Source organism: Eubalaena glacialis, chromosome 3 (genome assembly GCF_028564815.1).
Source record: "Eubalaena glacialis isolate mEubGla1 chromosome 3, mEubGla1.1.hap2.+ XY, whole genome shotgun sequence".
Lineage (NCBI taxonomy): Eukaryota > Metazoa > Chordata > Mammalia > Artiodactyla > Balaenidae > Eubalaena > Eubalaena glacialis.
Window position 1 is genome coordinate 172,046,424 of NC_083718.1, and position 27,982 is coordinate 172,074,405.

At 45.9% G+C, this 27,982-nt stretch overlaps 1 long non-coding RNA gene across 1 annotated transcript; it reads left to right on the forward strand.

The window, feature by feature from the left end:
* Positions 1-467: 467 nt before the first annotated feature.
* Positions 468-27,969, forward strand: LOC133088801 (uncharacterized). The gene is made up of 3 exons (XR_009700548.1): positions 468-675; positions 9,872-9,949; positions 26,847-27,969. It is a non-coding gene; the product is annotated as an uncharacterized LOC133088801 (long non-coding RNA).
* Positions 27,970-27,982: the final 13 nt, after the last annotated feature.

Genomic DNA, 27,982 nt, shown 5'->3' on the forward strand with positions numbered 1-27,982 from the left:
GGACCCGCGTCCCCGCTGACCCGCGGGAGCCCCGGTCAGTCAGGGCCGGAGCCGCGGCTCTACTTTCTCCCGGTACAGTTCCCGGACCTCACCTCAGGGTCCAGGTTCGCGGTTCAGTGAGAGAGAGACAAAATTACTCCGATACCGGCTCCCTAACGTTCCGTCCCCAGGCGATTGGGGTCTCATGGAAAGTTCTGGAAGCCAGGCACACGGACCCCACCTGCATCGCCTCACTGAACCCTGGCCACAGCCGCACGGGGTGTGTTTCTCCCCCCTGTCCTGGCGGGGGACGTGAGGCCCGGAGGGCTGTGCCTCCCGGCCACAAGGCACGCGGCCACTCAGGGGACAGGGCAGGCGGTGGACCCCGAGCCCCCGCCCGCGGCGCCGCCCTCCATCCAGCACCTCCGGCTCCGCCCGCGGCCTCCAGCGGCCCCTGGGCGGTGACGGTGCCCCGGGCTCAGCCCGCCCGGGAGAGAGGAATCACAGCCGGCCCGATGCGGCTGTGTCCGCCGCCGGGGTCGCGGCTGCGGGAGGAGCGGGCAGAGACCGGGGCGGGGGAGCCGCCCGTCAGCCCCGCGAGCTCCGTCCTCCGAAGACCGTGTTGCGCCTGCGCCTCGTTCTGTAAATTCTGCAGTGGCCTTTGGCCAAAAGCAAGAAAATCCTGACCTAGAAAAGGTAAAAGGCCTTTGAAAGTATGAGCCCGGAGCGCTGGCCTGATGTGTGGCCGGGGACAAGGTGGCTGAGGCGGCAGAAGGAAGAGGAAGAAGGGCGCGGCCGCAGTTCCCTCCCCGCGGCTCCTCCAGGTTTGCGCTGACGTCCGCGGGCCCAGAGCCCCGACCTGACCTGCCGGTGGAGAGGAAACGAGGGGGTGGTGTTGGGGGGCGCCCAGCGTGGGGAGGGGCACGCGCAGGGTCACCTCGCCCTGAGGACCCCCAGGACCTCCAGCCGGGGCGGCCGTGCAGCCAGGAGCTCCGCAGTGAAGGGGCGGCTGCCCACCTGCCAAGGCCAGGATGGTTCTCAATATTTGGGGTTCGTAGCGCCCTGGAATTCAGGGCAGCCCACTTAAAGGTGTCCCAACAATCCAGCCATGATGACAAGGCCACGTTTTGCCATGTCCACAAGTTTCTCTCGCCCCCTGCTCTGGGTCTTTCTGTGCAGGCTGTGCTCTCCCACACCCTGACTATGCGTCTTCTAGATATTTCTAGCTTAGGCTCAAAGCTTAGATGGGTCCTCCTACCTTGCTCCTACGTGAGTTGAGATTGGTTTACATTTGTCTGACCACAAGAGGGAAGGACGTTCAAGAAGGGGAGGGGGGCATAGGGCCAAGCTTGCAGTCTCTGACCTAACTTACTCAGTAGTTTTTTGGACAAAGTGGGAAAGGTGAGGTGAGTCCTGCCTACATCTGCCCACCACATGGCAGTGGCAGAAAGTGGAAGAGAAAGGCTATATGGGCTCCAGCCTTGTAGCACAGTAACCCTGTCCCCCAGTAACTGTGGCTCTGATGAATCAACTCCTCCTCCTCTGCAGGGGTGGGGGGGTCAGGAAGGCAGAGGTGGGCGAGACTGGAAAGGAGGGAGAAGACTCCCTCCCCCTCTGTCACTCATACCCTCCTCAGATGCTGCCCAGGTCCCAGGCACATCCCCTCGACAATCCCCATCCCAGACCCTACCACTAGAATGTTCCATCAGGCACCTGTAAGTCTCCATTCCTCTCGGCCTGCATGCCAGACAGCCAGCCTCCACCAGCAATGGGTGAGAACCTGGAGGACCCATGTGGGATAGCTGGCAGGCATGTTCTAGAATGTCTCCTAGCATTCTTCACTGGGACCGAGCCCCAGTTACCCCCAGTGGTAACTGTTCTGAAATGCGCTTGGGCTGCTGACTTTGAACCCTTCCTGCCTGTGCCTTAGGTAGGTCACCTCCCGTTCTGACTTCAGTTTCCTCCTCTGTGAGGATGCCCACCTGGCAGCTTGCTAGGGAGGTTTGTGGTCCTGGATGCCAAGTGCTTAGACCAGCATCCGTGGCAGTAGGTGCTTCACTGCCGTTGATGTGTACTCCAACGGGCATCAGTTCTTTGCTGCCCCAGTACTCACCTCCTCTTATTCCAACAACAGTCCTTATCTGGGGAGGGATCAAAGGTACCCCCCTCCTTCTACTCTCAGTCTGTGGTTCTGGGTGGCTCCAGCTAGTCAGGGATTTACATTAACTTGACCACAGTTATTGGCTCAAGGATGGTCACAAGGCCTGATAAGAGCCAACAAGGTGCAATGAAATGCTGGCTGGGAATGCTGGGACTGCAGCACTTGCTCTTTGCCTCTGAAATTGAACCTGAGGGGACAGAAAGGCTGCTGCAGCATCTTGCCAACACAGGGTCTGAGGATGGAGCCAGTGGGGCAGAACCAGAGCAGGGAGAGAGAAAGAGACTCAGACCTTGTTTGAGCTCTTGAGCAAGCCATTCCTGAAACCCTTCTCTTTGACTTTTCAGTTACCTATGCCAATACTTCCCCTTTGTGCTGAAGCCAGTTTGAAATGAATTTTCTTCTCATCATCTGTAACTGAAAGCAATGACCCAGATATTTTTTGTTATTACTATTATTATTTACCCTCAGGCCTCAGTTTCACCATCCGCACAGTGAAAGGGTTGAGTCTGATGGAATCTCAGAGTCCAGCCCTGAATTGCTGGGATTCTAAAGAACCTGAGGACCTGACAAGGCTTGGAGCTACCAGAGGCAAGGATGGGTTTTCCTTGCTCAGGCCACAGGGAGGATGGCAAGCTGTGGGAGGAATATTGATAAGGACAAGTCAATCATGGCTTTCACTTGCTGGCCTGCTGGGGGATTTGGTTTGGAAAAACAGAGCCAGTGAAGGGAAGAAGAGCTTCTTGCTGAGCCCTGGGATGCTCAGTGGTGACAATGACACCCAGGCTCACAATAATCCCTCTCACCTCTCAGGTGTGTAAAATGTATCCTAATCCGCTTGAACCTCCCCATTGCACTATGCAAGAAGCAGAGTCCAGGAGGAAAGGGCAGCCTAGAAAGATTAAGTGGTTTGCCCGAGGTCACACAGTCATTACAGGACTAAGCCTCCACCAACCGAGTAGTGGCTCCAGACAAGTGGCTTCCCCTCCCCAGGCCTCAGTTTCTACATCTGACAAGTGGGCATGACCATCCCTGCCTGACAAACCTCACAGGGTTGGGGTGAACAAATGAATGTGTGGTTGGGTAGGAACCACTCTGAGATGCCAGGACAAGGCATTGGAATGTGGAAAAGGAAATGGGGAGCCTGGGAAGGCAGCTTTCTGGCACATTCAGCCCACATTCCATTCCTGTCTCCCTCTAGGGCAGGGAAGGCCATGCCGAGGTCAAGGGTTGTACAAATGCCAAAGATTGTCATCAAACTAGCCATCTTGCACCTCTGTGTCTATGCAAACATCACGTGGCTGTTGAGGAGGTGATCCTGGGGGTCGTGAGGGCTGGGTGGGAATTAGGCTTGTGTTTCTCTAGGGTTCCCCATCTCTGCCTCACTGCACAGCAGCTCTGATTTCCAACTTCTAAAGCCTGGGGTGGAGGAAGGACCAGGACCCGGGGCTGCCTGCCCTGGGCCAGCCAGGGAGCAGAGCGGAAGGCAGGATGGCGAGTTAGAAACTGCACGACTGTGGCACCTCATCCCGCCTGGTTCCTCTCCCACTTCCTGCCTCCAGCCTCCTCCATGCAGCCTGGGTAACATTCTAGAAAGTAAATCCAATCACATGCCTCACGGCTTAAAACCCTCCAGTGGCCTCCCACTGAACTTGGAATAAAATCCAGCCTTCTCACCATGGCCTCCATGGCTTCCTGTCTGTCCACAGCCTGGAATGCTCTGCCCCAGCTCTCCATCCCACAGGCTTCCCTCATCTTTGAAGTCTCAGCTGAAACGGAGTCAGCCCCACCTGTGCCACCCACTTATTCTCCACCCATGCCCCTATGATCTGCCTCCCTGGCTGGCCGGCACCCAGCCGGCACAGGGCCTAGTGGGTGTTTGAAAGAATGGATCAGCTAATTAAGGCACTAGAGCAAATCTGTTTGACTTACTGGAGGTCACAAGACTCAAATCCTTAACTCATCACCACCAGGCCAGGCTCTTACTAACAACCAATCTTAACTTCACTATGAAAGTTGGGAGTGGGGAAAAGAGGAGAGAAGGGGCCAAAGGACAGATGCCAAATCCATTTCTCTTCCTAAATGAAGGCCCCTCAATCCAGGCTTCTCCAGTGTGAGAGAAGAGTTGGGAGCTGTTGAATAGATGGGGTGGGAGACATGACCTGCTCAGGACCTTGGCCTTTGCTACTAAGCCCACAGACTCTGGAGCCAGACTGACCAGGTTCAAATCCCTCATCTTCCAGTGACTAACTGTGTGACCTTGGGCAAGTGACCCAACCTCTCTGTTGGGCTGAGCACAAGAGGAACCCAGGGAAGGGTTTCAGCAGGTGGGGACTGGGTGATACAACTGGGTTTGCAAAGAAATGGGTTGGAAGGAGCCAGTTTGGGTGTGAAGAGTTGTCATCTGTAATTATACTCCAGACCCAAACGGGCTCCTACAGAGTGGGCTTGTAGTAAATGTCAGCTAAGCTGGAGTCTGTGGGTCCCATCCCTTGTCCCACACTTGGATGGCAGATACGGAGGTGGACGCCACCTTAGTCATGGTGTTCAGGCAGCACCGTGCCCGCCGTCCCCAATGTCCCCTCAACACTGACCATCTGCTATTCACCCAGGAGGCCCCCTCTCAGCTCTTCCTCCCTGCGGCCCTCTGATATCCTCCTATAGTTTTGGCAAAGATATCCCCTAACACCCCACTTTTGTCAAAACACCAGTTTTGATTTCATTGAGCAAGACACAATCTGAGATCTGACTGATGCCACCAAAATAATTTTAAAATAATGAATTTTGATTTTGTAAAAATGGCAAATGTATAGTGTAAAACATTTAAGCAACACTGACGATTACAAAAAATAAATTCAATATTTGGTGGATCTCATTCTAGGCACCTCTCTGTGCACATATGTAGCATAGAAGGAAAGATAGATGAGGAAAAATGAAATTATACACTATTTTTAATAAAAGGGTGTTAAATATAATTTTACTTAAATTTAACAGAAGAATTTAAAATCGAGGTTAAACTGAAATAAGTGTTAACTTCAGATAAATGTTGCCTCACAAGAGATAGCCTTCTCCTAAAAATATTTTTACAGTTAAGAAGAAAGCTTGAAAAAACAAAATTAAGATGTTGTGGTCATGCTTTAAAAAAAAAAAAAAAAGCTTTATGTTTTTATTTTAGACTGAATCTACTGACTCCCTAGTAATAAAAGTTAGGAAATTAGTGCATTTATACTGTCCCTTAAAACGTTATTATTATCTTGTCAGGGTTTACAACATTTCGTGCTGTTATGGAAGCACAATTCTCATGGCAATTTAGAGTGAGCTTTGCATTTAAATAGAATCACTTCTCAGCCCCAATCCTTCCTTTCTTCCTTCCTTCCTTCTTTCTTATTTTAACTTTTGACTATATCTTTGCCTTTTATCTTTTTTACTTTCAATTTTTGTTAATAAAATATTTTTTTCCAGAACGACTCATGAATGTTGTTTCCTGAGCTCCAGACAGTTGAAAATGTCCCTGTCACCTTTTTACTTGAAAGACAACTTGGCTGGGTATAATATTCGGGAGTTGTATTTTCTTTCCCTCAGATTTTGTAGACATTGTTCCAATGTCTTCTAGCATTACTGTGGAGACCTTTGTGCCAATCTGATTTCTGCCTACATTGTGATTTGATTTTTCTACCTAGATGAACAGATGAATCTTTTATTTCTGAAGCTCAGTTATTTCATTCAGATTTGTCTTAGAGCTGATATTTCTTCAGCAATTATTCCTGGAAGATTGTGTGTACTTTGGACCTGAAGATTCATGACTTTATTTTCAGACTTTTATTTTAGTATAACTTTGAATATCTTTATACCATTGTCCCATACAAGGTTTATCCGTTGGCTAACCTTTTTCTGTCTTTTATGCCTCTCATCACTCTAATCTTTTTTTTCTTAATCTTATTAATTTTATTTTTTTGGCTGCATTGGGTCTTCATTGCTGAGCGTGGGCTTTCTCTAGTTGCGGTGAGTGGGGCTACTCTTCGTTGCGGTGTGCAGGCTTCTCATTGTGGTGGCTTCTCTTATTGTGGAGCATTGGCTCTAGGTTCACGGGCTTCAATAGTTGCAGCACACGGGCCCTAGAGTGTGCAGGTTTCAGTAGTTGCGGCCCATGGGCTCAGTAGTTGCGTTGCACGGGCTCTAGGACACATGGGCATCAGTAGTTGTAGCATGCGGGTTCAGTAGTTGTGGCACACGGGCTTAGTTACTCCACAGCATGTCATCACTCTAATCTTTGACCCCCCCCAAAAAAGTTATTCTTTTCTGTTTAATGTTGCATGACTTTCCATAGCTTAACCACAATATTTCTTACTGTAGTTTAGTCATATTCATTTTATTTGCTGGTGTTTCTAATGTGGCTTAATCTCTTTTGTTCTTTTTTTCTATTTCATTCCTAAGAACAGCCAGCTTGATTTTCACTATTTTATAATCACTTCTTTCCATTCGTATATTTCTTATTTGAGTCTTTTATGGAGACATTGTGTCATTTGAAAATGATGAAGACTGTAAAGAACAATTGTTTTTCCCTGCTTCTTTGGGCAATTCTTCTTGCAGAGTATTTTCCTCATCTGCTTTCGTTTATGTTCCTTTTCTCCCCTTTCGCAGCACCTCTGCACAGTTCCTGTGCTGGTTTCTTCTTAACTCAGTTTTGAATGGGGCCAGCTCTTTGTGGGAGGGTAGTGTGGGAAAGGGTGGGAGAGACGACCTCGGGGAGACCACAGCTTCCATTTGGGTTTGTCGTCTTAAACTATTTTACCACATCAGTTTTTTCCTTTGCTGTGGAAACACAGCTCAGTGTTTGACCCCCAGCGGTCAGTGTGGCCCCTGCAAAGCCTCGAGGGAGGCTGTGACTGGGTCCCAGGGCTCTAAGCCAAAGATTTTTGGATAAAGTTTTCAGGTTTGGGATGTATCCTGCAAAGCCTCAACTTTCCTATCCACAAAACATACTAGGGATGTTTACATAGATTCTCTCTTTCCTCTGGGCAATGGTCTAGATTTCACAGTATTTGGGCAAAAAGACTTCAGCGTTTGTGGTTTGGGGCTGTGGCAATTTCTGATTTCAATAAAAATTCAGGGGAAAAAATTCCCCTATATTCCAGTTTTGGTTGTTGCGTCTGTAGCTGATTTTGAGAGAGGAAGGTGATTCAAGTGTCCTTTAGCCATCATTTTTACCTGGAAATTAAATGGTTTTTCATCCATTATCTCTTTTAATTCTAACACCAACCTTAAGAGGTGAACTACGCTATATCACCCTAGGCTGGGTAGTGGTGGCAACAGGGCTAACAACTAGAAGACACAGGGCCTGAGCATAACATAAGGGTGCATGCTCATCTTAGGTAAGAGCTCCCTGCTCTGCCTCAGGGACAAGTCCTGATATGTCAGCCAAAATTCTCTCATACTTTGGGTTTGGGTATACACAAGACTTAATGGCTAATGCATAGCACTCACACTGCTGCTTCTGTGTTCACCATCCATGGCAGACATCACTAATCAACCACAGTAATCTTTTTTCCCCCTCCATCTTTTCAACGCTACATTATAGGCAGACATTACCAACTAACTAACATGGGCAAGTGAAATGAAGCCTATTTGCCACCCCAGTATTAGATTCTTCAGCTGCATCAAAAAATGACAGAGGAGGGCTTCCCTGGTGGCGCAGTGGTTGAGAATCTGCCTGCCAATGCAGGGGACACGGGTTCGAGCCCTGGTCTGGGAAGATCCCACATGCCGCGGAGCAACTAGGCCCGTGAGCCACAACTACTGAGCCTGCGCGTCTGGAGCCTGTGCTCTGCAACAAGAGAGGCCGCGATAATGAGAGGCCCGCGCACCACTATGAAGAGTGGCCCCCGCTTGCCGCAACTAGAGAAAGCCCTCGCACAGAAACGAAGACCCAACACAGCCATAAATTAAATAAATAAATAAAAATTAAAAAAAAAAATGAACAGGAGCTGTTGTTTAAAATAAATAAATAAATAAAATAAATTTTTTTAAAAAAATGACAGAGGAGTCAGAAAAACCTGGGTTGAATTGTAGCTCTGGGATTACTAGCAGAATGACTTCAAACAAGGCTTTACTTCTCTGAACCTCAACTTTCCCATCTGTAAAATGGGGATCATTGTTATTACAAAAATTATGAGGGAACCACATTAGATAGTGCACGTTAGTCATAGTTGCATTATAAAATAACTCTAAAACGTATCTTAAAACAGTAAGCACTTATTTATTTCATGAGTCTGCAACATAGCTGGAGAATTCTTTCGGTCTGGATAAACTTGGCTGATCTCACCTGGACTTACACATCTGTCTGTGGTCAGCTGGCAGGTCAGCTGGGGCTGGCTAGTCTTAGGTGGCATTACTCGAATGAATGACAGTTATCTGGCTGTCATCTGGGGTAATGGGGGTGATTAGGCCCAGGGGTTCTCTCATCTTCTAGTAGGCTAGCCCAGGCTTGTCCCATGGCAGCAGTAGGATTCCAAGAGATTGGGTAGAAGAACACCGCGTCTCTTGGGGTGAGGCTCTGAACTGTCACACTGTCATTTCCATCCCATTCTATTGGGTGAAGGAAGTCACAAGCCGGTCCAAGTACAAGGTGGGGAGAAATAAACTCCCCCACTTGATGAAAGGAGCTGCAAAGTCATATCGCAAAGGGCTTGATTACAGGGACGGGTGGAGAATTGTGGCCATTCTTGCAGCGAGTCGAGCATAGCCCTTCGCTCACTAACAGCCACAGTTGAAGCTCAATAGTGGGTTTGAGAGAAAAAAAATTAAAACTCACAAATTGCCTACTTTTTCTCTTGGTTGATGGAGCTCATAAAGACTGGATATGGGGAGTAGCTTTTACCTCACGAGTTAACTCCCGTATTGGATAAGATTGTGCGATCCACGCTTAGTGGGAACAGTGCTGAAATCCATCAACACTGTCTGCCATCAGTATGTGATGGGAGTTGGTGGTAAGTGTGCCACCGTGTGCTGGGCAGTGAGACTAGAGCTCAAAGGAGACAGGTCCCGCTTCATTATGCCCTCCCCACGTAGATCACAGGTGCATGAAAAGAAGAGTCTTCTTATGACAACGTGGCATTTTTTGCTAACCTGCTGATAGTGTGTTAGCCCAAAGCTGATAGGGACCAGGATTAATGGGTGCAATGGGAAGGTCACTGGTGTAGCATCAGAAAGCCTGTGTTCTGGTCCCAATTCCCATGGACCAGCTGTGTAATGTCGGTATGAGTCTTTTCCTTCCTGGGGATGGAGGTTGGTTGGAAAGGGATGGAGGAGGAATGTTGTCTGACAGGGAAAATGGGGTGAGCCCAGATGAGCTCTGAGATGCGTAATGAGTCAGTCTATTAAAGAGAGCCTGCCATCAAATCACCGCACTCCACCCCAACCCCAACTGCGTTCCCCACCCTGCTTCCCCATTTCCTAAACAAACCCTTGAAGGTCACGGTTGGTCCCCATGGAGGTAATGGGCATGAACCTGCCTCCTAATTTAATGCAAATCTCAGCCCACCTTACTGTGCGGGAGTTTTAGTTCATTTGTACTTTCTTGGTGACACAACTCATCTCTGTCTCCAGTGGAGTCTGTAATCCCTGCAATTTCCATGGTGCTAGTAATTATGGGGGAAAAAAGTCGGAAGCACAGAAATTCTGCACCCTGTCTATGAGATTACACACTTTATGGGGTTTATTAAATTTATTTCGCAGGTACTGAGGAGATTAAACTCACTGTGTGGCTCCAGAGAGCAAAACGAGGACCGGTTGGCAGAATCTTCCAGGAGGCAGGTAAGAATTCAAAGGAAGAAGCACTTTCTGATAATCAGAGCCAATTGGTACTGAGTGAGCTGTCCCAGGAGGCCAGGGGCAAGGCCAGCAGGGTCCAGAGCCCAGTGTGGTCACTGTGGGGGGCGGCGAAGAGCAAGGGCTGAGGGCCATTCCTGGGTCCATTTCCCAACTTGCACTTCTCAGGAGTTTGGAAGAGTGAGTCAACTTTCCTAAGCCTGTTTTCATAAGAGGGTGGCCTCCCTGCTTAGTACAGAGCTATGCCCAGTGAGTGGTCACACTATTATTTCATCATTTAGAGTTGGGGGGAGGCTTCCTCTCCCCTCAAGTTTCCCCATTAACAGTGTGGAGACTGAGGCAGAGAGAGTTACGGTAAATTACCAAAGGTCACACAACCATTAAGTGGAGGGAGAGGGATTTGAACCAGGGCACTCAGGTTCTAGAACCCATGTTCTCAGCCACTACACTGTTCTTCAGCAACAGAGGGGTGGGTCAGTTTTGACTTTAGGAGCAGTCCTCCAGCGGCCAGTCTAGGTGGTCGATTCAGGGACACAAAACTTGAGCCTGGTGATAGGTTTAGAAGCACATGACCACTGTCCAGTGGACAGTGGCACTGGTCACATCTACTGGATGGGGGCCAGCTGTGGAGCGTTTGCATGGACCCAAACATCAATGTGTCAAATTCCCATGTTGGCCTTAGACCAGACTATTGGGGAAACCGGCATGGGAAGCCCCCAAGACAGTGTCAGATATGTCACAGGGGGCAATTGCACTCCTCCAGACTGCTGTTGACAAAGACTTAGATTTAGAGCAAGAGCTAGAAGGGCCTGCGTCATAGGGAAGCGACACCCGGAGACAGAGCATATGAGCAGGAGCAGCCTGGATTCTCAGACATGAGGACCCACAGGACCCAAGCCAGGCAAGAAGGAAGGGAGGAACAGAGACCTCTGTTGGAGCCACACCTGGATAAAGGGTTTTCACTAGTTGCCTAGTAAAAAGACATTGGAAACTCAAAAAGAGATTTCATTCAGTCATTCATTCTTGGAGACTTATTTAGCAGCTTCTACATGCTTGTTATGTACTGGTGTCCACCACAGGGGTGGACGAGACAGACCAGGCCCTGCCCACATGGAGTTTGTATTCTCCAGGGCCCCCATCGGTTGGGATACTGAATGCTGGTCAACACCATAGACACACCCCCAAATCTCAATGGTTTAATAAAAAGGTCTTTCTCATTCACATCAGTCTGATGTGGGTCTGTTGGCTCTTATAGCTTTGCTGTCTGAAACAGGTGGCCCCTAGGTCACTCTGAATGGGAAGAGAGGGATGGAGGAGTCACATTAGCTGTTTGCCATCTCAGTCTGGAAGTGACATGTTACTTCTGCTCATGGCCCATTGGTCAGACGAGTCACGTGGGGAGGACTAAGCTGCAAGGGAGGCTGGGAAATGCGGGCAGCACCTGCATATCAGCAGATTCAGAGCTAGAAAGACATTGTCGTAATCAGAAGCATTGCTAGGTACTGGAAAAGGGCCATCCGACAGTGAAGATCAGGATTCACATCCTGGGACCCTATCCACCATGAGCAAGACCCCGCACAACCTCTGGAATGTCGCCAGCGTTTCGCCATTCTGGCCAAACGATATTGGTAACATCCACAACTTGACAATGTCTTGGCCACAGGCTCCATCATTCAAAGTTGCATTTAGTTTTACGGTACACATACGGTGAATTGTCAACAGTCCTCTTCTTAGAGGCTGACCTGTCTTTCTCAAGGAATCATTCAATCAATGTCCTAAAGCTCTTAAGTCTGGGAGCTCCTGTGGGTCAATGGAGGAATCAGTACCACAGGACCACAGTTGAGTTCTGGAGCCCAGAAAGGGCCACACCAGAAAGACAGCCCCTAGAGAAAGTCACCTCAGCAAGGCTTCCCTTTTCCTCTGGCTGACAGACAACTTGAACACAACTTTTCTCCTGGATGTGACAGGAAACGCAAAGAGAAACAAGATTGGGGTGAGGACTGAGTCTCCGAGAAGAGCCTCATTACTGGGAAGGACCCAGGTGCTAGCTCTGGAATGTTCCATGACAGTGACTGAGTGGCCAGGCTTGGAGCCTGCATTAAATGTGACAGCAGGAGAATCAGGAGACACGGCCAGTTCATCGCATCTCTTCACCTGAGCGGTGCTAACATTTCTGAGTGACCAGGGCCCCCTTCTCAGGAGGCTGCAGGAACCAGGAAATCAAAGGGCACAGAGTCATGGGCCCAGCAGGGACCCCAGAACAGTCGCCAGTCCAGGCTCCTCATCTTATCAATGGTCCACAATTGTGCTATGCTCTCACATTCATTACCTCAAGAACCTGTGTGTGCGTTGGAGGGTGGGAGGAGGAAGTTCTTGTTATCCCCACATGTCAGAAGAGAAAATTGAGCCACAGAGAGGGTAGTGCCTTGTCTAAGGTCACACAGCTTGTGTGTGGAGGAGTTGGGTGTGGAAACCAGGGCTCTGCTGTCTTCCACGCTGCTATTCCTCTCTAGGAACCAGAGAAGTGACGAGGCCTGAATTCATCCAGCAACAGCAAGCCCTCCTTTATCCTAAAGAGATATTGTTCTGATGTGTGATTGAGGGATAACCTTCCCAGCCCCTGTAACTTTATCATTCAGGACAAGGAAGGCTCTGCTGCGGTAATAAATAGCCCCCAAATCAACAAAGATCAAAAATCTATCACTCAGGCTTTGTGTCCTTTGAGGCCCAGCTGAGGCTCTGCCCCTCATGGTCTTCACTCAGGGACTTAGGCCAACAGAGTGGCCACCATTTGCTACATTGCCATTCACTGTAGCAAATCAACAGAGAACTCTGGAGGGTCTCCCATCAATGTCAAATGCTCCAGCTCAGAGTTGACACACACCACTGTCTCAGTCGGCTCAAGCTGCCATAACAAAATACTAGAATAGTATTGAGTGGCTTAAACAACAGGAATTTATTTCTCACAGTTCTGGAGACTAGAAGTCCACGTTCAAGGTGCTGGCAGGGTTGGCGTCTGGTGAGGGCTCTCTCTCTGTTGCAGACGGCCACCTTCTTGCTGTGTCCTCACATGACCTTTGCTCCATGCATGAGTATGGAGAGAGGGAGAGGAAGCAAGCTCTGGTATCTCTTCTTATAAGGACACTAATCCCATCACAGGGGCCCCACCCTCAGGACTTCATCTAAACCTAATCACCTCCCAAGTGCCCCATCTCCAAACACCATCATATTGAGGGTTCAGACCTCAGTATATGAATTCTGGGGGGGGGACACAATTCAGTCCATAGCAAGCACTTTTGCTCACAATTGGCCAGAATGAGTTGCTCAACTACTCCCCCCACAACCACAGGGGGCCGGGAAGTCAACCTTTCCTTGTGGAGAGCAGGAATACTGGGCAAGAGGTGCTGGTGACCCCCACACCCAGCTTTTCAGCAAGGGTGACTGGGTGGCTGCTGCTGCCTTTTAGCAAAGTCACAGGACCCTGGGGCAGGAGCACAACTGAGGGAAAGATCATGATAATGACTTTCATTGAGAAATTGCCCCGAGTCAGGCCAATGATGCGTTCTATATATACACGATGTAATGTAATCATCATGACACATGTATAGCGGAGGTGTTGACACGCCCTTTAATAGGTTGATTTGCACACAAATAGTTATTGAGTGTCTTTTGTGTGCCAAGCTATGCTCTAGACAGCAGGAAATAGCAGTGAACAAAACCAGCCTGATCTTTGAGCTTGCATTTTACTGTAGAACATGCACAATGACCAGAAAAACACATATGCATATGATCCCATGATGTCGGAGAGGGACACGTGATAGAGAAGAATAAAGCAGAGGGGCGGAGGGAGCCACGGAGAGGCTGCGGTGACGGGGTGTTCAGAGAAGGCCCATCTGGGGGTGGTGGGGGGACATCTGCGCAGAGACCTGAGTCAGGTGGGTCATGTGCATCCAGGTGGGTAAGCATCTGGGGCAGAGGGAAGGGCACATGCCAAGACCCTGGTGTGGGACTGTACTGGGTGTGGTCATGGGATGGCCAGGAGACCAGTGGGGCTGGAGCAGAGTGAGGAAGAAATGGAGGGAGAGGAGGTCACAGAGGATGGGGACCAGATCAGGCCAAGGCCTCGGAGGCCTTGGACTTCGTCCTGCGTGTGGGCTGACCTGGAGGTGATCCATATGTGTGGGCACGTGGGCAGCGTAATTGTGGCACCAGGAAATTCTGCCTCTGAATCCTGGCTCTGCCACTCCCCAGCTGGGTGAACTTGAGCAAATATGTCTCAGGTTCCTCATGCTCCGGGATGCCACCACATCTACTTCAGGTGACGTCTAATTGGGGAAGAGCATATAAATGACTCTGCACAGGGCCAGCTGCTGCGGCTGCCTCTCGTGACTCCATTGTGTCATCTTAACTGTTCCTGACAATATTTCTCCCCCTTTCCGCCTCCAGAATGCCCACCTGGCCTTGTCACCGTTGGGCGACATTCTCCCCCTGAAAGGCTCCTGGGCAGCCTTTCCAGTTAGCCTCCCCCTCTCCACTCCCCCCTCCCCCGCAAGCAGTGGGACCCACAGCCTTTTTGTGCATCACCCTGCTCCCAGCACAGCTCCCTTGACCAGAGCTGGGCCTGGCAGGAGTAATGGTATTAGACCCATGAGTTATTCTTTCCTTGGCCACACCTATAACGTGTAAACTGTAAACTGCATAAACTCAAGGGGTCTGTGGCGGGGTTCTGTCATGGGCCTGGTCAAGGAGGATGCTGGTGGGGGGGGAAGGGGGGACCACGACGTGTAAGAGGAGCAGAAACCCAGGACCGTGAGGGAGACCCCCAGCTCTGCCCACTCCCCGCTCTCCTTTCTGGGGTCTGACCACACTCCTGACCTTGGATCTGGGGGGCCACCCCAGGTCCTGGATCCCCCTCTGGGTGTAAGTTAGCTTGAGTGAGTTTCTGATTCCTGCCACCGAGAGAACTTCATTGCCTGTGACTGCACACCCTTCTTTCAAGGCCCCGTTCATCTGCAGTCCCCTCCGTGGAGCCCAGCCTGACCTTCCCCATGGTGGGCATTCCTGCCACCTCTGAGCCCAACACCTTGAACGTCCCTGTGAACCTCCTGTTCAACAGTGATGTTTGTCCATGTAGCGCGTCATGCCCGCTGGACGGTCTCTTCCCAGGGGGTTGCGAATCCTGATTCCTGATTCAAACCCCCAAACCCCAGGCCCCGGCGCAGTCCATACATATAGCAGGTGCTCAGTGCCAGTTTATTGAGCCAAGAGCTAATCAGAGTAGAGGTGACTTCGCTGGGTGCTGCCCCCGTGCCAGGCTTTTGCACTTCCTGCCTCCATCGTCCCGTTTAATCCTCATGAGGAGCCAGACCTCCTAGGTTCAAGTCTCAGCCCTGCCGCTAACTAGCTGCGTGACCTGAGCAAGTTGTTGAACCTCCGTGTGCTTCGGTTTCTCATCTGTAAAATGGGGGTAATCATGGTTCCTCCCTCATGAGGTTGCTGTGAGGATTCAATGAGTTAACACAGGGAAGGTGCTTAGACGGCACCAATAGGTGCTGCGCAAACATCAGCTATTTTGAGGCTGACGCAGACAAGGCGGCCTGAGGTCTAAGGTTACTGAATACACAACAGCACAGACCCTGCTTGGGAGAACGTGGAGATGCTGGGCCCACCGCTCACTGCCACTGGCACCGCGGCGAGGTCCACCTACAAGGCTGGCGGCCTGTGGGGCAGGCTGTTCTGAACAGTGGCCCACGCGTGCTAATAAAGATCTACGGAGGAAGTGTGCACAGATAAGCCTGAGGGTGCTGCTAAAGCCGCGAGCAGATGTTGACCTGAGAGAATAAGGTGGGTGGTCTGGGCAGAGCTGCGGTCAGCAGGGAATGTTCACCAAGAGGCACTGGAGCAGCCAGAGCAGTTGGTAAAGATGCAGAAATGTGCCTTTATTGGCTGGTATCAGTTGCCATCCTGAGCCCCGTGTGCCCCAGCCCCTCTCCAGGTACCCTCACACCTCCTCACCCTCCAGTAACTAAATAGTTACCATGTAGCCCAGCAGGGGGCCTCTGGGGCCCTGCCCAGCTCTGGCAGCCTCCAACCTTATTGGTCAGTGCCTTGGGTCTAGTGGTTGGTAAGTATTTTCAGTCTCTCCCCGATCAAGGGACTATTTTTGCCGGCTTGAAACCTACTCCCTCTTTCTCTAGAGTACCGCCTCCTCCATTTTTCTTTGGGGACCCACTGCCACCACTTCCTAGGTCCTTGGTGGTTTGGGTTCCAGGAGATGAGCACATAATGTCAGCCTAGCCAATTAGTAATTAGAAATACTGCACATAACCTCTGGCCATAGCAATTAGCTTAGGGATGGGCATATACCTCAGGACTGACCAATGAAATTCTATCCTGAGACTTTTTTGGAACTACTGAGCTAGTGAAGCTCTCCCTTCTGCTGGAACCTCTGGGGGCCTCCAGGAAGAGAGGGACTGTGTGGTAGGGAAGCGAAAAAGGAGAAAAATAAGAGTCAACTTACAGGGAGAGATGGATTCCTGAAGACCTCATCTGATCACCTGGATCCAGCCATACCTGAAATTCCCCTGGACGTTTCATTTAATAAGCTTATAGTTCCTCTTCTGCTTTTCTTTCCCTTGTAATCAAAAGGGTCCTGACTGATGCAGTTATTATCCCCATGAACTATTGTCCCTGGGAAGTAACTTATCTACACTCATGCACCTGGTCACATACAGAGATTCAAATCCAAAGCCAGCTGTCTCTAGTGGTGATGGTCTTTGAAGAAAGCTTTAATAGTTGGGCTGAGGGAAGCAAAGTAACAGGCCCTGCTCAAGATGCAATTTGCCGAGTCTGAAATCACTCAGCAAGGCAATCTGATTTGAGGAGGCCTATTTTGCCGGCAATCTCCACAATTTCCTGGAATCCTCACCACTCACCTCCCAGGGCCAGACTGTCCACGGACCATGACAGTTCTGTTATCAGGCTTGGCAGGACACAAGCTATTGCTGTGGCTGCCAGCCCAAATAGGTGGTGAGGTACAGTGGAAGGTAATTTTCCTCTCTCTCACTTCCTGGGGAGCAGCTTCCCTGCTGCCATCAGGACGGCCTGATGCAGGGGGTGGGGAGAGTCTCCAGGAAGCCACGCGCTCAAATGAACCTTGACAGGTAATCATTCCCCAGAGCAGCAGGTGAGTTGTGATTAGCGCTCCCAGGGAGAGAGAGAGGTGGCCGTGCCTCCGCCAGTTCCCTAGGACTCCAGCCTGGAAGTTGCTGGAACCAGTGCAGGTGAGGGGAGGCTCCAGATGCTATGGGATCATCTTCCTGTGACAGCCCAGGATGTACCACCAAAAGGCCCTTCTAGACTGGTCTCTGTTTGGGGATTCAGGGTTAAAGTCAAGGTGAAGCCGAGACCACGATCCCCGAACAGTCCCACATCTGTCTCTCCTTCTATATGGTGACCCCCTTGAAGGTGGGGAGGCTCTCATCCCACTGTTGGCTCCTGAAGGCCCAGCACAGTGCTAGCTCCTAGGAAAGCTTTGTTACGTATTTGTTGACTGATTGAATAAATGGAAAAATAAATGAACTAAGAGGCCCTCATTCCACAGGTGGGGAAACTGAGACCTACAGAGAACTCACAGCTCATTTGCAGCTACCACCAGCTATAACACAAATGGGTAGGGGACCTTATGCCCCGCTTGGCCCTGGACAGCCCAGTATATGCCTACTGCCCTGGCGTAATAATAGTGCTTCATCTCTCGCTCTCAATAGTTTCCTCATTTGGATAATTTTTCAGGGTCACTGACAGGGTGGGGTCTCGAGAGAGGGAAGGGAACCAGCATCACCAAAAACTACCTGAGGCTCAGCTTCCTTCTTTTAATCCTCACAACCACCCCCCATTCTCCATGGCTTTCCCACACCTTGAGCTTTCAAGTGTTCATAGATGCTCCATGACAGAGGTGTTCCATGGCCAAGTAAGTTTTGGAAAGGCTGAACTAAACAACCGTAAACTGACTTTCTCACCGTAGTGTTTCTCAGCGCCCCTCCTATGCTAATACAAGCATCAGGAAGAAAGAAAAGACACTCCTCCAACACCACAACTCCAGAAAGCAGTTGGTGTGGGACAAATCTTTATGCTAGTCCCCTTTAGTTTATGTCTTCACCCAGACAGCCGGTTTGCTGTGCCTCAGAATGTTATTGAGTTAACAGGAAGGGGAAAAAAATGCACAGGCATTTTATGGGGCTAAAGAGAAGCTCAGAATAAATGGCTTTTTGCTCTGTCAAGCAAAGCAAGGGTTTTTGATTATGCAAACTTGAGCCCTAAGCTGGGGTGCAGGTGGAGGTGGAAAAAGGAGAACAGGCATGGGAGGGACATGGATAAAACTGAGAAGGGAAAGGAAACCAGGAGAAGCAGTGATCAGGAGACCCTAAGCCCGGGGGAATCTGTAGACCTCTTTGGGAATGCCCTGGACTTTGCAAAGAGCCTGAGCTGTGGTTCAAGCCAGTTTACAAGACATTAAAGGAAAGGTGGCACCAGTAATCTGGAGGACTGTGGGCAACCCAGCTGAGCCATCTGAGGCCAGGGTGTTCTGTGATTCTGAGTCTCAGTGTTACAGTGGTAGGTTGGACTTTTATTTCCCATCTTTTACTCCCTGCCTCTGCCATGTGGATTTGTAGAGCCCTAGAACAGGCAAGCTCACGATCTTGGCTTGGCCGTATGACTTGCTTTGGTCAATGGAATGTGGGTGCAAGTGACCATGGCATTTCCAAACTGAGGCCTTACAAAGTAAGGGGGCTCTTGGGAGTCAGAGAGTGTGGGAGAAAAGCACAGGGAAGTGGGGAGCTTGAGAAAGCCATCCAATAATGCTGTGTATGAAGTCCTGGACACAAGCTGGGCATGTATGTAACTGGCCCAAAACAATATACTAAAGACTTGAAGAACTGAATTACAATGTAGTGTGCCCTTGGGGGAGGGGAGGCACACACTTGGGGAATAATCAGATAGTATTGCAGTCTTTGAAAACTTAACTGAAATTGAAACTGCCGGCCAAAGAAAATGGGTGAGGATTTGTGGCCTGCACCCTCCTAATCTAACTGCCTTCTTTTAAAGAAAAATCAGAGTTCTCCACAAAATTTTAAAAGAACCCCAAAGTTTCAAAATGTCCAGGATACACTCCAAAATTACTCAATATACAAAGAATCAGAAAATCTCAACAACTTGTAGGGGAAAAGACTATCAATAGGAGCCCATTCTGAAATGATAGTCATGTTGAAATTAACAGACAAAGATTTTTACAGCAGCTATGATAACAATGTTCCATGAAATCAGGGAAAATACTCCTAAAACAAATGGAAAGATAGAAATTCTCAGCAAAGAAATAGAAGCTTAAAAAAGAACCAAATGATATTATTCAGCCTTAAGAAGAGAAGAAAATTCTGACATATACTACAATGCAGAGAAACCTTGAGGACATTATGCTAAGTGAAATAAACCAGCCACAAAAGACAAATTCTGGATGATTCCACTTACACAAGGTGCTTGGCATAGTCGCTAGCATAGAGACAGAAAGTAGAATGGTGGTTGCCGGGCCTTGGGGTCAGAATGAGGAGTTTCTATGTAATGAGTATAGAGTTTTACAAGATGAAAAGAGTTATGAAGGTGGATGGTAGTGATGGTTGCACAATATTATGAATGTATTTAATACCACTGAACTATACACTTTAAAATGGTTTAAGGTGGTACATTTTATGTCACGTGTACTTTACCACAATTTTAAAAATGGAAAAAAAAATAACCAAATGGAATTTTAGATCTGAAAAAAGCAATAACTGAAATTTAAAATTTCATTGGATGGGCTCCATAAAGCAATGGATATAACAGAGGAATGAGTCAGTTAGCCTGAGGACAGATCAATAAAAGTTATCCAATATAAACAACAGATGAGGGGATAGAAGAATGAGAAAATAATGAACAGAGCCTCAGGAAACTGTGAGGCAATATCAAAAGATCTAACATTTGTGTCTGTGAAGTCTTTCCAGAAGGAGAGAAGAAAGAGATCAGTGCAGAAAAAGTATTTGAAGAAATAATGGATATAAACTTCTCAAATTTGTAGAAAGACATTATTTTATGAATTCAAGAAGTTCAGCAAACCCAAAATGGATATACTCAAAGAAAATCATGGCTTGTTATATCATAATCAAGTTACTGAAGACCAAAGACAAAGCAAAAAATCTTGAAAGCAACCATAGAAAAACAACATTTTACATATAGGAGAAAAATACATACAAATGACCATGGGTTTCTAACTAGAATTCATAGAGCCAGAAGACAGTGGAACATTCTTTTTTTTTTTTTTAATTTAATTTAATTTATTTTTTTATACAGCAGGTTCTTATTAGTTATCCATTTTATACATATTTAGAACATTCTTAAAGTATTAAAAGAAAACTACTGTCAACCCAGTATTCTATAGCTACTAAAAAATATCCTTCAGGAATGAAGGCAAAATAAGGACATTCTCAGATGAAAGAAAATTAAGAGAATTTGTCACCAGCAGACCTTCTCTGAAATAAATGCTAAAGGGAGTTCAGATAGAAAGGAAATGGTACCAGTGAAAAACTCGGAACTTCAGAAATGAAGCTAGAGTAACAGAATTGGTAAACACCTGGGTAACAATAATAGACTATTTTTCTCCCTTTAGTACTTTAAAATATGTATGATAGTTGAAAACAAAAATTATAACATTAGCTGGTAGTATATACATGTAAAACTTATGACAACTGTAATACAAAGGTTGGAGAGTAAAAGAAATAATGGATTGTAACATTTCTAAATCTCACTTGAAGTGGTAAAATATTAATTTTAAGTAGACTGCTCAGTATGTATATTGTATGTTAAGTGTGTATATTGTTATCCCTAGAGAACCACCAAAAAAATCTCTACAAAGAGATGTAATAAAAAGACCAAGATATAAATTTAAACAGAACAATAAAAATATTCAAATAACCCAAAAGAAGTCAGGAAAGGGGGAATCAAGGGAAAAAGTACAAGGAACAAATAAAATCTCAGTCTTAAATCCAAACATATCAATAATTACATTAAATGCAAATCGTCTAAACACCTCAATTAAAAGACAGAGATTGCTAGATTGGATTTCTTTTAAAGGCCCAACTACATGTTGTCTACAAGAAAACCACTTTTTATGTAAAGATACAGATAGGTTAAAAGTAAAAAGCTGGTAAAAAAAATGTACTATGCAAACATTAATCAAAAGAAACTTGGCATGGCTATTAATATCAGAAAAATATAGATTTCAGAAACAGGAGAGTTATCAGAGATAAAGCAAGATATTACATAATGACAAAAGAGTCAATTTACCATGAAGACATAGCAATCCTAAATATATATGGAGCTAACAAAAGAGCTTCAAAATATAGCGTCAGGAGAAACTGACAAGTCCACAGTTATATTTGGAGACTTCAACATTCCTCTCTGAAATTGATAGAAAAAGTATACAGAAAATCAGTAAAAGTAGACCTCAACAATATGACCAACTTAGCCTAATTGTCATTTAAAAAATACCACACCCAACTACAGCAGAAAACATTCTTTTTAAGTGCACATGGAATATTCACGAAGATAGACCATACCTTGGGTCATAAAACAAAGTAACAAATTTAAAAGAATTGAAATCCTATAAAGTATGTTCTCTGGCCAAAATGGGAATAAACTATAAATCAATAACAGAAAGATATCTGGAGATTCCCAAACACTTGGAAGTTTAGCAGCACACTTATGGATAATCTATAGGTCAAAAAAAGTCTAAAGGTAAATCAAAAAATATTTTGAGCTTAATGAAAATTTGTGGGATGTAGCTAAAGCTGTGTTGGTAGGAAATTTTATGTTAAATGCTTATATTAAGGGGAAAAAGAAATATCTCAAGGCCAATAATCTAAGCTTCCATGTTAAGAAAGTAGAAAAAGAAGAGCAAAATAAAAATGCAACCAGAAGGAAGGAAGTTATAAAGACAGAAGCAGAAACCAATGAAATTAAAAACAAAAATAGTAGAGAAAGACAAAATCAAAATTTGGTTAATTTTTAAAAATCAATAAAATTGATAAACCTTGTTCAGACTGATCAAGAAAAAAAGGGAGAAGACACAAATTACCAATACCATAAATGAAAGCAGGGGCTTCACTACTGGCCTCACAGACATTAATATGAGAATAAGCAAATACTTTGACCAACTCTACACCTATAAATTTGACAATTTAGATGAAATGGACCAATTCCTTGAAAGATAAAAACTACCAAAGCTCACTCAAGAAGAATCTGATGATCTGAGTAGCCCTCTGTCTATTAAGAAATTAAATTTATAGTTAGAAAACCTTCCAAAAAAGAAAATTCGAAGCACAGATGGTCTCATTGTCAAATTCTATCAACATCTAAGGGACATAATAATACCAACTCTACACAATCTCTTCCAGAATGTAGAAAAGGAGGGAACACTTCCCAACACACTTTATGAGGTCAGCATTACCATGATAACAAAACCAGACAAAGACCATACAGGAAAAGAAAACTAAAGATTAATATTCCTTTGTGAATATAGATGCAAAAATCCTCGATAAAATATTAGCATGTCGAATCCAAGAATATATAATAAGAATAATACACCATGGCCAATTTTATTTATTCCAGGAATGAAGATGATTGAAATTTAAGAATCGATCCATGTTATCCACCATATCAACAGACTAAAGAAGAAAAAAATATACATACACATACATATATATATACATATACATATATATATGATCATATTAACAGACGCAGAAGACATTTTGACATTTGAAAAAATTCAATATATGCTCATGATTTTTTAAAAATCTCTCAACAAACAAGGAATAAAAATGAATTTCCCTAACCTGGTAAAGGGCATCTACAGAAAATTTACATCTAACATCATACTTTTTTTTTTTTTTTAATTGAGGTACAGTTGATTTACAATGTCGTGTTAGTTTCAGGTGTACAGCACAGTGATTCCGATATAGATATATATAGATATATAGATATATAGATATATATCTTCTTTTTCAGATTCTTTTCCCTTATACGTTATTACAAAATATTGCATATAGTTCCCTGTGCTGTACAATAGGTCCTTGTTGGTTATCTATTTTATATATAGTAATATGTACATGTTAATCCCAACCTCCTAATTTATCCCTGCCCCCTCCTTTCCCCTTTGGTAACCAGAAGTTTGTTTTCTATATCTGTGGGTTAAATGTTTTGATGTCATTAAAATTATTAAAGTAAGAAAACTGGAAAAAAATTAATGCATCTCTATTTACATTTGGGGGGAAATGTAAATATGTATTTACATTTAGGGGGAAATCATGGAAGAATAGACTAGAGCAATGGCTGGCAAAGGATGTCCTGAAGGCTAAATCTGGCCTGCCATGTGTTTTTATATGAGCCACAAGCTGTGAATGGTTTTTATATTTTTAAATAGTAAGGGTAAATCAAAAGAAGAATAATATTTCATAATATATAAAATTATATGAAATTCAAATTTCAGTGTCAGTAAATAAAGTTTTATTGGAACCCAGCTATGCCCATTCATTTATGTATTGTCCACGTCGGCTTTCTCACTATAATGGCAAGGTAGGGCAGCTAACATCATACTTGATAGTGAAACATGGAAGGCATTTCTGCTAAGATAGGGAACCAGACAAGAATGTCAGCTCTCACTATTCTTATTCATCTTTGTACTAAAAGTCTTAGACAGTCTATTAAGGGGAAAAAGACATGCAGATTGAATGATTTCACAATATATGTATACATATATCAAAACTTCAAGTAGCACACTTTAAAATACACACATTTTGTCAGTTATACCTCAATAAAGCTGAAAAAAATAAGTAAAACTGTCCCTATTCACAGGTGACATGACTGTCCATGTAGAAAATCCCAATGAATCTATTTTAAAAAACTTCCTAGAACTAAGAAGTTCTAGCGAGGCCATAGTATACAAAGTTAACATATGAAAATCTCTTTGTACTACAATGAACAGCTAGAAATCAAAAATTTTAAAACAATACCACAGGGGCTTCCCTGGTGGCGCAGTGGTTGAGAGTCTGCCTGCCAATGCAGGGGACACGAGTTCGAGCCCTGGTCTGGGAGGATCCCACATGCCGCGGAGCGACTGGGCCCGTGAGCCACAACTACTGAGCCTGCGCATCTGGAGCCTGTGCTCCGCAACAAGGGAGGCCGTGGCAGTGAGGGGCCCGCGCGCCGTGATGAAGAGTGGCCCCTGCTTGCCGCAATTGGGGGGGGGGGCCTCGCACAGAGGCGAGGACCCAACGCAGCCAAAAATAAATAAATAAATAAAATTTTTAAAAAAACAATACCATTTACAATAGCTCCAAAAAATTAGAAATACTTAGGTATAAATGTAACAAAATATGTACAGGATCTATATGCTGAAAACTACAAAAAAAAAAAAAAACTGATGAAAGAAACCAAAGACCTAAATAAATGGAGAGACATATCACATTCTTGGACTGGGAGACTCACTACTGTTAATATGTCAATTCTCCCCAAATTATTCTATAGATTTAACATGACCACAATCAGAAGTTTAACAAAATATTTTGTCAGATATAGACAAGCTAATTCCAAAATTTATATGAAAAGACAAAGGAACTGAGTCAAAACAATTTTGTAAAATAAGAACAAAATTCTTAAGACTCAACTGTCCCAACTTTAAGACTTACTATAAAGTTATAGTAATTAAGACATTGTGATATTAGTGAGAGGATAAACATATAGATGAGCGGAATGGAACAGAGACCCCAAAAATGACCCACAAGAATATGGTCAGTTGATGTTTGACAAAGGGGCAGAGGCAATTCAATAGATAAGGGATCATCTTTTTAACAAGTGATGGTGGAATCTGTGTGCAAAAAACTGAACCTCGAAACATACCTCACACTTTACACAAAAATTAATTCAAAATGGATCATAGACTTAAATATAAAATGTAAACCTATAAACTTTAGAAGAAAACATAGGAGAAAATCCTTGTGAACTTGAGTTAGGCAGAGCTCTTCGATGTGACATCAAAAATATGATCCATCAAAGAAAAAATGGATAAATTGGACTTCATCAAAATTAAAAACGTACTCTGTGAAAGACACTGGTAATAGAAAGAAAAAACAAGGGACAGATTAGAGGAAAATATTACAAATCACATATCCAGCAAAGAACGTGTGTTCAGAATCTATAAAGAACTCTCAAAACACAATATAAAAATGAACAACCCATTGAAAAAATAGACAAGAGATTTGAAGACAAAAGACTTTTCACCAAAGAAGGCATATGAATGGAAAATAAGCACATGAAAAGACGTTCAACATCACTAGCTATTAGGGAAACATGAAATAAAACCATAATAAGATACCACCACACATCTACTAGAATGGCTATTAATTTATTTTAATTGACAAGGATGTCAGCACTTCTCAATGCAGTGCTGGTCAGCATGCAAAATGGTACAGTCCTTTTGGGAAACAGTTTTGCGGTTTCTTATGGTGTTGAGCATGCACTTACCACATGACCCAGCCATACTGTTACTATGTATCTGCACTAGAGAAATAAAAACTTCCCTTCACACAAAAGCCTGTAGATGAATGTTTAGAGCAGCGTTATTTACCATTGCCCCAAATTGAGAACAACCCAAATGTTCTTCAACAGGTGAATGAATAAAAACCCCGGTAGAGTTAGCCCTCCAGATTCCCGGGCTCTGCATCCATGGAGTCAACTCAGATCAAAAATATTAGGAGGGGCTTCCCCGGTGGCGCAGTGGTTAAGAATCCGCCTGCCAATGCAGGGGACACGGGTTCGAGCCCTGGTCTGGGAGGATCCCACATGCCGCGGAGCAACTAAGCCCGTGCGCCACAACTACTGAGCCTGCGCTCTAGAGCCCGTGTGCTACAACTACTGAGCCCGTGCACCCAGAGCCCAGGCTCTGCAACAAGAGAAGCCACCAAAATGAGAAGCCCGCGCACCCCAACAAAGACAAGCCCCTGCTCACCGCAACTAGAGAAAGACCGCGCACAGCAGCGAAGACCCAACGCAGCCAAAAATAAACAAATAAATAAAATAAATTTAAAAAAAAAAAAAAAATTAGGAAAAAATTTTTTCTAGAACGTTCCAATAAGCAAAACTTGAATTTGCTGCCCACCAGCAAGTTTTTACATAGCATTTACACTGTATTAGGTATTATAAGTAATCTAGAGATGAAAAAGTATATGGGAGGATGTACATAGGTTCTAGGAAAATACTACACCATTTTATGTAAGGGACTTGAGCATCCTCAGATTTTGGTATCCACAGGGATCCTGGACCAATCCTCCTCAGATACCAAGGGAAGCCTTTACATCCATTCAGTGGAACACTACTCAGCAGTAAAGAGGACCAAACTACTGACACACACAACATGGATAGATGTCAAAATAATTATGCCGAGTGGAAGAAGCCAGACTCAGAAGGCTACGTGCTGTGTGTTTCCATTTGTATGACATTCTGGAAAAGGCAAAACTATAGGCATGAGGAACAGACCAGGGGTTACCAGGCTTAGAGGTGGGGAAATAGTGTGACCACACAGGGGCACACAAGGGGTTTGGAGGTGATGGACTGTTCTGTGTCCTGATAGTGGTGGTTGTGGCACGAATCCACGCATGTGTTAAAACTCAGAGACCTGTACACCACCAAAGGGTGGATTTTACTGTTTGTAAATTTTTTTAAATGTTTAAGACAAAATATTTGAAAAAGAGTCGAATGTTCCTGCTCACCCCTCCTTTGCTCTCTTCATTCGTCACAGAAAAGCCTGCCCAGGGGAGCTGCTGGCTCATGAAGGACCTGAGGACAGACCGGAGCCCACTTACACCCTGAAGAAGAGCCCTCTCACCTGCCGTGAGCAAGAAAATACGTTTGCTATTGTAACCCATTGAGAGTTCCAGATGACTAATTACATAGCAAAAAACTGACTAATACAGTTATACAAACTGATCTGATCATAGAAAACACCTGCTGGCATCTCTCAGCACTCCGTGTCCCTCAGAACCTGCTGCTCTGGGAAGGGTAGACTATTCTTATAATCAGAATGTCTCAGAGCAAGAAATAAAGGGGCCACATTAACATCAGACAACCGCCCTGCACCTACCCGAGGACCATAGAACCTCACTTCCCTCTTGGATCTCCCCTGTTAGCTCTGAGCATCCACGGTGGGCGGGGACACATGCTTAGGGCTCCGACCACCCTCAGCATCCACTCTGCCCTCCTCCTGGACTGCTGACCCCTGCAAGCCGTCAGCGGGACCTCCCACCTCTGCCTCCAGTGCTGGTGTCTCTGGGAGCCTGCGCCTCTGCTGAGGGCTGAGGTCTCTCCCTGCTCCAACAAGCAGTGACCCCAGAAGGCCCAGGAGGTGCTGGGCGGGTGGCCTGCTCTGGGGAGAATGCCCCATCTCTTGTCTCTGGATGTTACCTGGTCCCTGAGCCGCACTGCTCAGAAGCTGAGGCTCACACAGCGTCTCATGAATACAGCCATGCTCTGGCCTTAACCCGTCTCCCCATGGAATCGGAGAACTGTCCCTGTGGCCAGAAAGAGAAAGAGCACGATGCAGGCAGCTGCTCCTCCCCTCCCCCCCCCACAACCATCGCTTCCCTCTTTACCCACAGGCACCTGCCTCCAGAAATAAATTCTTCTCTTCTCCTTTAATCTAATGTATTTGAATAATGAAGAAAAGATATTTATGGAAGGGATGATGCCTAAGTCTACCTGCCAGGAGAACATGGGCACCAGTTCCGATTCATCCAAAACACCTCTGCCCATTTAACAGATGAAGAAACTGAGGCCCAGGGAGGCAACACAAGTTGCCCAAGTTTGCACAGCTGCTAAGGGGTAACGATGGGGATGAGCCCATAGCCCTGTGCTTCCAAAGATCTTTTCCATGTAGAA